This window comes from Monodelphis domestica, chromosome 3, assembly GCF_027887165.1.
Source record: "Monodelphis domestica isolate mMonDom1 chromosome 3, mMonDom1.pri, whole genome shotgun sequence".
Lineage (NCBI taxonomy): Eukaryota > Metazoa > Chordata > Mammalia > Didelphimorphia > Didelphidae > Monodelphis > Monodelphis domestica.
In genome coordinates this window covers 112,840,836-112,855,695 of record NC_077229.1, presented here as the reverse complement: position 1 = coordinate 112,855,695, position 14,860 = coordinate 112,840,836, and the positions used below count along the sequence as shown (strand labels likewise).

General features: G+C 36.4%; 1 protein-coding gene and 1 long non-coding RNA gene across 4 annotated transcripts in view; one reads left to right on the top strand and one right to left on the bottom strand.

The window, feature by feature from the left end:
• TRAPPC9 (trafficking protein particle complex subunit 9) overlaps nt 1-14,860 on the bottom strand; it is a 1,102,825-nt gene that overhangs the window by 1,014,297 nt on the left and 73,668 nt on the right. The gene's annotated exons all lie outside the window — the stretch shown is intronic.
• On the top strand, nt 6,552-10,038 carry LOC103105411 (uncharacterized). The gene is made up of 2 exons (XR_008917181.1): nt 6,552-6,632; nt 9,789-10,038. It is a non-coding gene; the product is annotated as an uncharacterized LOC103105411 (long non-coding RNA).

Below are 14,860 nucleotides of genomic sequence, written 5' to 3'. Positions count from 1 at the left end.
AGCGAGTGTGCAGATCTTGTTTTACCAGACAGAAGATCTCATGAGGGACTTTGAGTTGGGTTGGTTGGAGGTAGAAATTCATTAGTATTTAGGGATCTTTCCTTCTTTTACCTTTCCATTAAACCTTTCAATCCTTATAACCTTAATAAACAGAGGTTTGTTTTTAACAACTGCCTCCTCAGTTGTGTTTCCCTTGATAAGGCCTCACTGTTAATAGGCCCACTGTTCTTCCCAGCCTATATCAAATTTTGTTACAAAGTTAAACCAACTGGCCCTTCTGACTACATATACAACCCCAAAATATCAATAACACTACCCAAGCTATCCATACCCAAAGGAAAAAATGCTCCAAATCATAAATTAAACAAATGCAAAATAAAACAACTTTGAGGTGTCATCTTACCCCATGATATTGGCAAAGATGAAAAAAAAAGTTTCAGGAAAACCAGGTAGAATACTATACAGCTGGTAAAGCTGAAAATTGGTACAGCCATCCTGGAAAACAACTTAAAGCTATGATCCAAAAGTTACATAACTGTACATACTCTTTGACCCAGGAATACCACTACATGGCTTCAATAGACCCAAGAGGGATCAAAGAAATGGGAAAATGATTCATATTCACAAAAATATTTACAGTGGCTGCTTTTTGTGATGGCAAATGATAGGAAACTAAGAGGTGTCCATTAACTGGGGAATGGTTGAACAAATATGAGCTATGAATAAAATGGAATATTATTGTACTGTAAGAAATTATGAAAGGAACAGTTTCAGATACACCTGAAAAGTCCACTATGAAATGATACAGAGCAAAAAGAATAAAAGTGAGAGAACAATTTGTAAATTAATAACACTTTAAAGACAAATAACTCTAATAGATTTAGGAATTCTGATCAATACATTGGCCAACCATGATTCCAAAGGATGCAAGACTAAGCATACTACAAACCTCTCAAAAGAGAGATGACAAAATCCAGGTGCAAATTTAGACACTTTTTTTTTAACTTGGCCAATGTACAAATATGGTTTGACTATACCTATTTGTTACAATGGCTTTAATTCTTTTCTTTTAGAAAGTAATGGAGGAATAGGGTTGAGGGATCAAAATGAGAAAGAAAATAAATTTTGACCTGCTCTGTTTAGAACCTGAGCCAGTCCTTCCTTCCTGAGGCAGCCTGGTGTCCTCCTACTCCCCACCTCTGCTCCCAGGAGCAACCACAGTAGTGCCAAACTTAACATGGACACCTGAATGGCTCAGCCCACTACGGCTCAGAACTCAAGAGATCCATCCATCAGCCTTCTACCAGGTAATAGGGATTAAAGGTGTGCACCACCACAACCCACAAGAATGAAAGGTAATAATTAGGTAGGCATAATAGACATAAGAAGGGTTTGAGAAGTGAATTAGTAATGAGAAAATAGAGGCAATAGAATAGATAACTTCTGGTAGCATGTGACAGAAGAATAAATTAAGAATCAAGCCTAGACAGTAAGTTAGTGGTAAACCAAGACTAGAACAAAGGTCTCTAAAGCCCCAAAGCCAATGCTCCTTCCATGCTACACTGCTTCCCTTATGAAGTGAGTATATCTGAAAGGTTAGATTGTTAGGTCCTTATGGACACTCACCACATGAAAACATGGAGATCATCAAATAATCTCAGATGAAATATCAAGGCAAGAATTTCATGAAGAAGTTTTGAAGGAGTATCTAATCCCACAACTCATTTCCAACCTGCTGCCCTCATTCTAATTTTTCAAGAGGCTGCAGAGTCACAAATTATGAGTACAAGGCCCAGATGCTTACAAGAAGGTAGTGTTTCAAAGATCACTTAAGACAAGTAATTTTATTCACAAGATGGGTTATCTGGGGAACCTAATTAGAAATTCCCTATTTCATTTCTAACCTAAAAGTAAGCTTTCATTTATTACATCTTCCAAAAACCTTTATTAGGCACCTATTTAGCATAAAGCAATGTGTTAGGCATCAGACATGAAAAACTGAATAAGATGATATTCCTAAATATGAAAAGCCTACAAATTATAAAAATTAGTAGGAAATTAGTAGGAAATAACATACATAAATTATTCTAACATAATACTTTCATTCTATTTGACCTTTTAAAAAAAATTTTTATCCCTGAAAGATAGCATAATGTGGTAAAAAGAATAATTGTGCTTAAAGCCAATTGAGACCTCAGTTCAAATCCTACTTCCTACATTTACTAATTGAGTAGATGGTAAAACTCAAAAGCATAAAAGATTCCAGAGACAACAAAAAATATATAAACTGCTAGAGTCAGAAAATATCATGTCATCTAACATATTTCATAAATAAATATTTATAATATGCTATTATAAAGCCACAGTTATTATAGTGCTTTAAAATTAACAAAGAACTATCTTCATAATAACTTTATGAGGAAGGTGATAAAAATCCATAAGGGCAGAGGCTGAGTCTTACCTAAGCTTTATATTTCTCAACACCACCCATAAAATTACTCTGTACACAATATATAATAAAGGCATGTTAGAAATCATCCAACCTAGGGGCAGCTGGGTGGCTCAGTGGAGCCAGGCCTAGAGATGGAAGGTCTTGGGTTCAAATCTAACCTCAGACACTTCCTAGTTGTGTGGCCCTGGGCAAGTCACTTAACCCCCATTGCCTAGCTCTTACCACTTGTCTGCCTTGGAACCAATACATAGTATTGATTCTAAGATGGAAGGTAAGGGGAGAAGGAAGGAAGGAAGGAAGGAAGGAAGGAAGGAAGGAAGGAAGGAAGGAAGGAAGGAAGGAAGGAAGGAAGGAAGGAAGGAAGGAAGGAAGGAAGGAAGGAAGGAAGGGAGGGAGGAAGGGAGGAAGGGAGGAAGGGAGGAAGGGAGGAAGGGAGGAAGGGAGGAAGGGAGGAAGGGAGGAAGGGAGGAAGGGAGGAAGGGAGGAAGGGAGGAAGGAAGGAAGGAAGGAAGGAAGGAAGGAAGGAAGGAAGGAAGGAAGGAAGGAAGGAAGGAAGGAAGGAAGGAAGGAAGGAAGGAAGGAAGGAAGGAAGGAAGGAAGGAAGGAAGGAAGGAAGGAAGGAAGGAAGGAAGGAAGGAAGGAAGGAAGGAAGGAAGGAAGGAAGGAAGGAAGGAAGGAAGGAAGGAAGGAAGGAAGGAAGGAAGGAAGGAAGGAAGGATCTAACCCAACTCCTTCAGGTTAAATTTGTAAAGATTAAAATTTAGGGAACACGGGGAGACTGAGGCAGGTAGAAATTAGTTTCTCTCTGCAAGGAGTATTATATTTTTTAGAGGTTTATTAAAGGTTAAAGATTAAAAATATACAAGTAAGAAACATGTGCCTAGGCCAGAGGCCTAGACAAAATAACCTCACATCACGCAAGAGACGCTCCTGCTGCAAAACGGCCGTCCCAAAAGCCTCTCAAAAGCCTTTTCCTCAGTTTAAATCCCTTCTCGATCTCGACCCAGGTGAGATTACAAGGCATTCTGGGGAAGTGGAGCAAAGGCTCATGGGGATTGTAGTCCTGTATTCGAGTCTATTTTTCACAAATTGCAAAGCAATGCTGTACAAACAGCATGCCCTCAACAGTCATTTACTGGATTATCCAAATATCTCATTCCACAATTAGAACAGTATAGTATCACCTCCACTGTTGAAGCATGAGAAAGGTCAGGTCATTTCTAAGACACAAAGAATCACAACAATGAAGGCAAAGTAAAATAAAGACTATATATTCTATCCAAGGATTCCTTATATCCATGTATGAAGCTTTATCCTAACAAGACACTGACAAGGTACTGAACAAGCTCATTTTCTCAGGTCACTCTAAACACAGTAAAATGTTAAGTGGTACTTCAGAAAATAGAACTAACGTTCTCTCCATCTTAAGGAAACATTTCTGAAACTATAGCAGCATTTCTATAATTTCTGGTTATATTTCTCACATTAAAACAAATAGTATGTGGGTAGAGTTGCCAAAATACAGAAGCAGCTAGGTGATACAGGGCATAGAGCTCTGGATCTGGAGTCAGGAAGAATGAAATTCAAATTTGGCTTTGGATATTTAATGGCTATGTAATTGGGCAAGTCACTTAACCTTTGTTCACTTCAGTTACCTTACTTATACAGTGGAGATAATTCCACCTACCTCCCAGACTTCTTTTAATTATCAAATGAGATAATATTTGTAAAGCACTTAGTATAGTATCTGGCACATAGTAGGTGCTATATAAATGCTAACCATAATATTATGAAACACAAATATTTTCCCCAAAGAAATGTATTAGATTTTAAGTATGGTCTAGAAATTTCTTTTTAATCACTTCCACCTATTTTACAAGGGCAGTTTGTTTAAAAAAAAAAAGGAAAAAACTACCTTGACATATATTAATATGTTTTTTTTTTATTTCTAGTAAGATTATCACTTATTCTAATTCATCTTCATACAAAAAGCTATTGAATATCTGATGTGTGCTGCATTTTACAAAATGCATTTTATAGAAGGTAACTCTCTGGAATTAACATTAGTCTCATTATCTTTCCCCTAAACACACACTGCATCCATCCTATCTTTATTATTACTCCATCCTCCCATTCCCTCAGGCTTCCAATCTAGGTGCATCCTCAACTCCTATCTATCTCTTCCTTGCCATATCCAATCTATTGACAAGTCCTGTGGTCTTGCACTTTGCAACATCTCTTGAACATGACTCTTTCTCTCCTCTAACACTGCCCCTACCCTGCTCCAGGTCCTCATAACATCACACCTGGACTATGATAATAGCCTGCAAGTGGGTCCGCCTGCCTCAAGTCTTCTACACTACATTCAGCCACCAAAGTGACCTTCCAAAAGCCCAGATCCAACCATGTCATCCTCCTACTCAATTAATTCCAGTGGCTTCCTATTGCTTCCAAGATCAAATACAAAATCTTCTGTTGGTCATTCAAAGCCTTTCATTACCTTGTCTCCTCCTACTTTTTAGGCTTCTTAAACCTTACTCCTCAACACATAATTTTTGATCCAGTGATATCTGGCCTCCTGGCTGATCCATAGACAAGACACTTCATCTATTAGCTCCAGGCATTGTCCCCTAGGCCTGGAATACTTTCCCTCCCCATCTCTGCCTTCTGAACTACTTGACTTCCTATAGGGACCGATTAAAATCTCATCTTCAAGAGGCCTTCCCCAGCTCTTCTCAATTCTAGCACCTTCCCTTTGTAATTTCTATTTATCCTATATATAGTTTGTTTGTACATATCTCTTGCTTGTTGTCTTCTCCATTATACTGTAAGCTCCATGAGGACATGAACTGCCTTTTGCCTCTTTTTGTATTACCAGCACTTGGCATAATGCCTTCCATATAATCATCATTTAATTTTATTGACTAACTGAATAGATGAACCATTAATATTAGTGCTAGAAATGACATCAATACCAGCATTTTCCACTATACTGTGCTACTTCAGCCCTCTATAAAGGAAAACAATGGGAGCTGTTTGGTGCCCTACACTCCAGTCTTTCAATGAAAAGGGAGGAGGAAGCTGATAGAGGTCGTATCAACAAGGCCCAATGAAGCAATATAGTGGTGAGTTTATCCTGGGGATTGGGGTATCTGGTTCAGAGCATTAAACATAAGTGAAGATCCAGCAAATAAAACTGAGAAGGTGGAGAAATTGGGTGACTCAGTGGATTGAGAACCAGGCCTAGAGATGGGAGGTCCTAGATTCAAATCTGACCTCAGACACTTCCTAGCTGTGTGATCCTGGACAAGTCACTTATCCCCCAATTCCTAGCCCTTACTAGTACATAGTACACAATACATAGTATTGATTTCAAGACAGAAGGTAAGGGTTAAAAAAAAAAAGACTGAGAAGGGATGATTAGACTTGTAGAATAAGCATAAGGAGAGAACAGTGATTATGAATATCTAGAGAGGAAAGAATATACAAGAGAAGAATTTGATCAACAGGGTCAAAAGCTGCAAAAAAGTTATGAAGGCTGAAGGTTAACAAAAGGTCATCAAATTTGGCAATGAGGTGACCATTGCTCAAGTCAAGAAGGAACACAGGAGAGAGAAGTTTCAGTTAAAAGATTAGGTCAGAAACAAGATGAAAAGAATTTGGACAAGAGAAGAGGGTGGGCAGAGGTAACTACTGTAGATCATTTTCTTATGGATTTTAGCTGAGAAGAGGAGAGATACGGGATAATAAATGGTAGAGATAAAACACAGTCGAGAAACAGAGGCCAGTGTTCCCAAGTCAAGAATTTTCTACAGAGAAAACATATCCATAGCCAAAGGAAAATACTGTTTTGGGAATTTTGATTACAATTCTCCTTAAGAAAAAATATAAAGTTAAAAAAATTAGTTTGGAATTTTTTTAATATCCTCAAGAACAAATAATCTCAATTCCCATTTTTGCTCTCAGGAATCAGAAAGCATCTGGTCCAATCCCCTCATTTTGTAGGTGAGCAAACTGAGATAGAGTAAGGGTGTGACTTGTCTGAGGTCACAAAATGATTTAAGAACCCAGTTAGAACTAAAGCTCAGATCTCTAATTCTATTCAGAACACTGTAGGAATTCTCTGATTCCTTATTATAACAGGGAGAAAAGATAAAAGTTTGTGAAGGTAAGAAGAAAGGTAAGATAAAGAAAATAGTCATTCTTAAAGGCAACCAAATTCTGAAAATCAGACATTATACATAGACTCAAGATCAGTCATGCTACCCCAGAATCTTTATAGTAAAATCCTAGACTAGGACTAAGAAAGCCTGGGTTTTCTTCCCAACTCTACCTCTAAAAAAATAGGAGATGAATCCAAGATAGTCTCCATTTGAGTGGCCTCCAGAAAGTGAAAGGATAATAAGAGGCCATATTTGGGAGATGCAAAGAAAATTACAAGGACAGGCAAGGTCCAAAACCATAAAAAAGTTACAGAAGAAAAACTTGAAGAAATATTAGCCTCGAAATTATAAAGAAATGAGTTTCAATCTCAATTCTGCCATTTACCAACAATGTGACCATCAACACAGACTCAGACTTATGTGTTAATTTGTAAAATGGGGATAACATTATTGGTACTATCTAACTTATAAAATTGTTCTAAGAACTTTGTAAATATCAAGTTTGGTACCTAATTCAATTCTACAAGCACTATTTATGCTCCTAATATTTCCAGGTACTAAGTGCTAGGGACACAAAACCAAAAATGAAACCATCTTAACTATCAAAGTTATACTTTCTCTACTATGTAAATGTAAACCACAGTTCATTTCAGTGAGCACTAATGTTGCAGACATCTATTAGTGTGGGCCACATTATATACTTGAAAAACTATCAAAGAAAAAGAGAAAAACAACTTTTTTCACAGAATATGGATTTTTTTTTAATTTTCTTCTAAATTCTCCCCCTTCGACCTCTCCTCTACCCATTTTGAAGGCAAAAAATGTGATAACCTATATAAATTAAGTCATAAAAAATATATTTCCACATTAACCCGGTTGCAAGAAAAATAAAGTGAAAATTTTGCTTCAATATATGCACTGAGTTGTCCTCTCTCAAGACAGTGATTTTTCATCATGAATCATTGGAATTGTCACAGATCATTGTACTGATTAAAGTAGCTAAGTGTTTCACAGTTGATTATCATTAAAATATTGTTGCGTGTAAAATTTTCTCCTAGTTCTGTTTAGTTCACTTTGCATCAGCTCATATAAGTTTTCCCAGGATTCAGTGAAACCATCCCTTTTGTTATTTCTTATGGCATAATAATGTTCTATTACAATCATATACCTCAACTTGTTCAGTCATTCCCCAATTGATGGGCATTCTTTCAGTTTCCAATTCTCTACTACCACAAAAAAAAAATGCTGCTATAAACATTTTTGTACATAGGGGTGTTTCCTTTTTCTGTGATCTCTTTGGGAAAAGACCTAGTAGCAGTTTTGCTGGGTCAAAGAGTATGCACAGTTTTATAGCCCTATGGGGATAGTTCCAAATTATTCTCTAGAATGACTAGAGCAGTTTACAATTCCATCAACATATGCATTCGTGTACCTATTTTTTTATATTCCCACCAGTATTTTTCATTGTCCTTAGAATTTTAGTGATTTAATCATATACTTACTAAAATTAACTAATTTTAAGAAAGCAAGGAAGTCTGGCTTCCTCGAAATAAAACATTATTACAATATAGTAGAAATAATTCTGAAGTTAAGAGTCAGAGGACTTGGGTACTATTCCTGATTCTATCAATAATTTTCACTCTGACCTTAAGTAAATCATGTCAACCTTCCTTAGTATTCTTATCTGTACCATGAAGGGATTGAATTATATGTTCTCTAAGGCTGTTCCAGTTCTAATTCTATGTTCCAAAGTTCCTTATATTTAATACATTCTATGATGTTTCATTTAATTTCAGTTATACTAGAAATAGCCTACAAATTATTTCAAATACCATCTTTAATTCTGCTTAATAACAAAGGAAGTAATTCAGTCCACTGGTTGTCACTTATCTTTCAAAAGCAGACTTAGGCCTGTTACCTATACTTAGTGACCTCCAAATTGAATTGTTGCGAGGTATTTTACTTGGAATTACAAAATTGTTTCAGTTGTTGAAGAGTGAAAAATGTAATTTGTTTAAAATCATTCACGATTGCCATAGAGGTAAATCTTGATTAGTAATGTTTATAAAATGAGGGATTCTCATTCATTAAACTTTCTAGTTAACTCAGGTTAACCTGAAATCCATATAAGATGCTAAAATAATTTTATAGATATATTAGTCCATTTTCCTCTGACTTCTGCTATCATTTTATTACTTGAGTTTTATCAATTTAATTCTCAGAGGAGTGTGGGATTTTATTTGTTTTGATAAGATATATGACTTCAAATTTCATTCCTATAGGGAAGATTCAGCATTATAAATTCCTTTCACCAATATAGATCAGCGACTCCTCTATAATTTACCATCTGAAAGTATTTCCTGAAGAGTTAAGTGACTTGCCTATGGTATAAGATTTGAGCAGTAAGACAATCTTTATGTAGACATGTGATGAGTCCCTTTTATAAATAAAGATCTCTTACTTTTATCTGCTCAAATAAATAACAAATCATATAACATTTTCAAAATAAACTTAAAGCCATTAATGCCTAAGATGTGCTATTGCAGCTTATTTACCAATTCTTAACTTTCCCTTTAATTCTAGACATTTTCCTCTTATCCCTGTACTCAGCTGCAAAAGGAAGACTAGACTCCTTTCATTTACCTACTTAATTTTGTGTCAAAACCCTCCTGGGGCTTGTGCCTGGCTCTTTCTAACTTGTCTTCAAAGACTAGGCTGACATTAAAGTCCCTCCACGTTTGCTTATCTATAAGCTGCCAGTAGCTTTGATTTTTTTTTTTTTTAGAAAGGGAAAATCCTTTCTGTAACTGCTTCCCTCTAAACTTCTCTTCCCTAGCAAGAAGTCATGTCCCTATCCCTAGCTTTCTTACTCAGCCAGCAGTTTCTTTGTTCTCTCTCTTTCTCCCTCTCTCTAGGCAAGAGCTTCACTGCCTCCTAAAGTTGCCTCTTTTATGAGAACCAAATTGCAAGGCACCGGGTATATTTTCCCCTAAAAGTCACAAAAATATCAAGTGATTCTGTTAACCTCCCTAAGAAACTTTCCATCTTTAAGACAACTGTTTTTTTTTTAATTTATGACAGTTTCTCATAAAATGCTTTATTTATGGAAGTTTTTGAGAAAAAAAGGAAGAGAACTAAGAAATCATCAATTCTAATCCCTCTTTTTCTTTCAGATGAAAAAATAGACAGACAGACAGAGACAAGTGATAGAACCAAAATTCCACAAAGCTAGTAGAACCTGGATCAAAGTCCAGATCTTCTTACTCTCGATGAAAATAGATTCCACAAATAAAGCATACTCTTGTTGAAAACCTGAAAAAGGAAAATGCATGTCTGCACAACTGACTTTCTACAGTGAACCACATCTTTACAATCACACAAATACAGATGGGCACAAAAAATAAAGAATTCCATTATGCTTAATATTTACTTATTTTTTTAAAAGCATCTGACCTGGCCAAAATAAAATGAACATTTGTTGTCCGTCCCCAAATAGGGTCTCCAATAGGAATATTAAAACAATTTTCTATGGCAAATACCATTGCATTGTTCATCAACCTGCTAATAACTGACATCAATGATGGTGATGTTTGTGTTTATCCAAGATAGTTGTCCAACTCAAAGGTGATATGCTATGGAAAGTTCCAACAAAAGAAGCATTTCCATCAACATGGAGATTCTCAAAAATACCTTCATTTGCAGGTGACATTGCAACTGCAACAAGTCCCAGAACAATAATAAAGCCTCCTCAGTGAAATTCATACCAACGAGAATGAAATAAATCTAACCATATCTAACCATTCACACAGATAAAACAAAGTAGAAGAAAAATACATATTGTCTAGACTATAAGATATAATTGTAAAGGAAGCTTAGCAAATTATTCTATCAATACATTTTTTCTTAGACAAATAATACTATAAGTTGGGCCCAGAATTGATCAGAGTAAATGAGGATAAATCACATTTGGAGAACTATAGAAAGCTTTTAACAACTCCAAAGTACTTATCCCTTAATCCCTAACATGCTTTCGGTGACTCCAGCTATTTGTGAATCATATGTTACCACAATTAATTCTCAGAAGAATTAAAATTACAAAAAACCCAAGGGACAATAGAAATACATATAACAGGTGTATATGAGTACAGCATGTTACCAACAATAACTTATCTACAAGAAGTGGTATAAAATACACTATTTATACACTACAATTCCATGAATCTATTAAAGGTTCTCAGAGTTATAGGAGAACTTGTTATTTAAAAAGCACCTGCAGTGAATTTTTCCACAAAGTGAAGAATAATTTTGAAACACAAGTAAATTAAGATGTTGCTATCATTTTCTACGTTTGAATTTTTGCATGCAAAGACCTAAAGAAAACCTATAATGCTTAATCATACTACATTTCTTGTCCAAATTTCTAGTCTATTAATGAAGTCATCATCACTGTAATAAAAAAGTCACAATTTTGCTCTCGAATAAAAGGATTCATTTTTACAAAGGAGCAGACAATCAAGAATCAAAAGCATGTTCTATTTCAGAAAGTCACTTCCCCCTTTCATTTTTCTTATTTGAATTCCATCAGAACTCATTATTTTCCTGCCTGTTTATCTGGCAAGCATACAGTAAAATAAGCCAGCTAGAAAAAGAATTTTTCTTGGGGAAAACTAAAATCACTGTTAAGCTTGATTTTGGTTTCATAGTCAAAAACAGTACCAGAAACCAAAGATATTAATCTGTATAGCATTTCACTACTGACATCTAGTGTTGACTAGACATAACTGAAGAAACACATCTGAAAACTAGCATCAGAAAACTAGCCCACATATTACAAATGGAAACATATTATTTTTATACAATAAATGTAGTTATACACCCACACATGAAAACAACTTCACAGCACGCCAAGAGTTTTGATGCTAATTCCGAAAGGCAATTCTAGTCCTTAAGTAAGGCCACCCTCTAAGATCAGACATGCATAGCAAGTCACTTAGGGTAATGATCTGAGCAGCCCACAGAGAAGGTGCATCTGCCATAATATATCTCTAACATACTGCCAGAAATTCTGTTAGCTTTTCTTTAAGTAGCCTATTTTAAAATTTTAAATTTTAAAAAAAGGTTTAGAAGCCTTGTGTACTGAAAGAGTACTGAGTCTTGAGGTAAGGATACTTGAGTTCAAGTCCATGAATCACCAGCCTGAGCCAAGTCCCTACTTTGGAGCCTCAGTTTCTTACTCTCTGAAACTGAGATAACACGTACTACTTAGCTTAAAGGGTAATAGGAAGAATCCAATTAGAATGAAATAACATACCACAGGGGGGAAATGTTTATATTAAGAATTTTGCAAGTCCAAGTTTTATTTTTAGCATAAAAATAAGAATTGCTAACAATTATACAGTGTCCCAAAAATCTTTAAAAATTAAAGCTAAACTAAGACTTTCGGGAGAGCTTGTATAAAACTTTAAAGTTTGTCAAAGAAATAGATTATCTCTTTGGTCTTCAGCATTATTAAGAAATGAACTTGCCAGGCAATCAATGCTTATATCCTTTTAAGGGCCCTTTTTTCTTTTAACTTAGCCTAGATAGAAAATGTCCTAAAATACATTACATATTTCTGTCTTCTAAGATAGAGGGTAGGGGGTAGGGTTAGGGACTGACCCTATAATTTCACAAAACTGGAAAACTTCCTAATGAGGAACCTCCCTCTATTTATTCAAATTGGCACTTTCTCTGCATTTTATTGCCAAGTCTTGTCAATTGTACCTTGACATCTCTCATATTCTGACCTCTGATATTACCACTACCCAAGTGAAGGTCTTATCACTTCACACTGGAACTACTGAAATAACCTGCTACTTAATCAGCCTGCCTCAGATCTGTCCCCTGCTCCAGTCTATCTTCCACTCAGCTGCCAGTGATCTTTCTAAAGAGAAGGTCTCTCACCACATCACCTCACCCTACTGAATAAACCCCACGGGCTCCCTATCACCCTCAAGATGAAATATAAATTTCTCTTTTTTTGTCTTCAAAACCCTTCATAGGGGACAGCTGGGTAGATCAGTGGATTGAGAGCCAGGCCTAGAGACTGATGGTCCTAGGTTCAAATTTGACCTCAGACACTTCCCAGCTGTCCGATTCCGGGCAAATCACTTAACCCCCACTGCCTAGGGCTTGCCATGATTCTGCCTTGGAACCAATAGGCAGTATTGATTCCAAGGTGGGAAGTAGGGGTTTAAAAAAAAAAAACCCTTATAACCTGGTCCTTCCTAGTTTTCCAGTTTGTTTGGTTGTTTGTTTATACCTTACACCCCTCCACATATTCTATCCCCAAATGACCCTGGCCTTTTTGGGGCTCCTCAAACAAAACACTCCATTCCAATTCCTGACATTTTCACTAATAATTCCCCTGTAAGGTTCGTTCTCTCTCTCTCTGTCTCTGTCTCTCTCTCTCACTCTCTGTCTCTCTCTCTGTCTCTCTCTCTCTCTCTCTCTCTCTCTCTCTCTCTCTGTCTCTCTCTCTCTCTGTCTCTCTGTCTCTCTCTCTGTCTCTCTCTCTCTCTCTCTCTCTCTCTCTGTCTCTCTCTCTCTCTCTCTCTCTCAAGTGTTTAATATTTTGTTATATAGTCGGCTACAAAGAAAGTATAGCAACATACTCCACACTCTCAAACTGCTAGGCCAGCTTTATACTTCTTATACCTTTCTGCCTGAAGTGTACTCTTTGACCCGGTAACACCAGTCTCCTGGCTATTCCATGATCTCAGCTCCAGGCCTTCTCTCTGGGCTGTCCACCATGCCTGGAATGCTCTCTCTCCTCCACTGGCAACAAGTGATCTCTCTTATTTCTTTTAAGTCCCAACTGAAATCCTGTCTTCTACAGGAAGCCTTCTCCAACCCCTTTTAATGCCAACACCTTCTCTCTGTTATTGCTTGCTTTTTGTTTGCATGTTCTCTTCCTAATTACACTGTAACTTCTTTGAGGGCAGGAACTATATTTTATCTCTTCATTTATCCCTAGCACTTAACACAGGGACTGTCACATAGATGTTTAATGAATGTTTATTAATTGGTTTACTGAAAGCTGAGCTTACCAAAAAAGAAACTAAAAAAGTAGGTATGATTGAATAATACTCTTGAGAAGTCTAATAGATTACAATGAATCAGTTTTTCAGATCACCATCTTCCCAACAGGGAACCCAAAGCAATGCAAAAGGTCTGATCCTTTGGGGGGGGAAAAAAAACAAAAGAAGTCAAATTTAGATCTCTTTCAAAACTCTGCCTGTTTAGAAAAGGTAAAGCAGGGTCTACGTCCTAATCCCTCTTGCCCCAGTAATAAACTTTATGCCTTTTGATTTATTTTTTAAATATAATTTTTATTTTTTAAAATATTTTTCCATGGTTACAAGATTCATGTTCTCTTCCTCCCTTCTTCCCTTCTCCTCCCTCCCGGAGCTGGCACGCAATTCCACTGAGTTATACATGGATTATCACTCAATACCTATTTCCATATTATTCATTTTTGTAATAATCTTTTAAAACCAAAACCCCAAATCCTATACTCATATAAACAATTGATCAATCATGTTTTTGTTTTGTTCCCACAATTCTTTCTCTCGATGTGGATAGCAGTCTTTCTCATAAGTCCCTCAGAGTTGTCCTGGATCATTACATTGCTATTAGTAGAAAAATCTATCACATTATCTTTTGTTTTATTTAAACACCTTGTTTAAATACCTTGTTCTCACCTGTCTTATAGAGCACATGAAAACAAGAGACCAAGTAGTTTCTATACTATTAAATCACATGCCTACAAAACTAGCTACAGTTACTTCTAGTGGCAGAATTTTTTATACACTCAGCATGTTCTTTCAAACTCTTTCCTTCTTTAAACTAAACACTCCTATTCCTTCCACCATGGCATACAGTACCCTTCAGTGGGTTGTTTCTATTCTCTTTACCATACTATTCTTTTCCAGTGTGCTTCAGCTCACCAATGTCCTTTCTGAAACCCAGTACCCAACACTGAATGTACTATTCCATGAGGCCTGACGAGAGCAGAATACAATGCCTCCCTTATCCTGGACACTAGGCTATGCTTCTATGAAGCTAAGACTAAAGCAAATTAGCTTTCTTGGCCACCACTCTTCACACTGTTGACCCATCTCACCTTTGCAGTTCCTAAAACCCCCCAGTGTTTTTCATATTAGTCATTTATCTGATCATGTCTACCTTAGCCTATATTTGAACA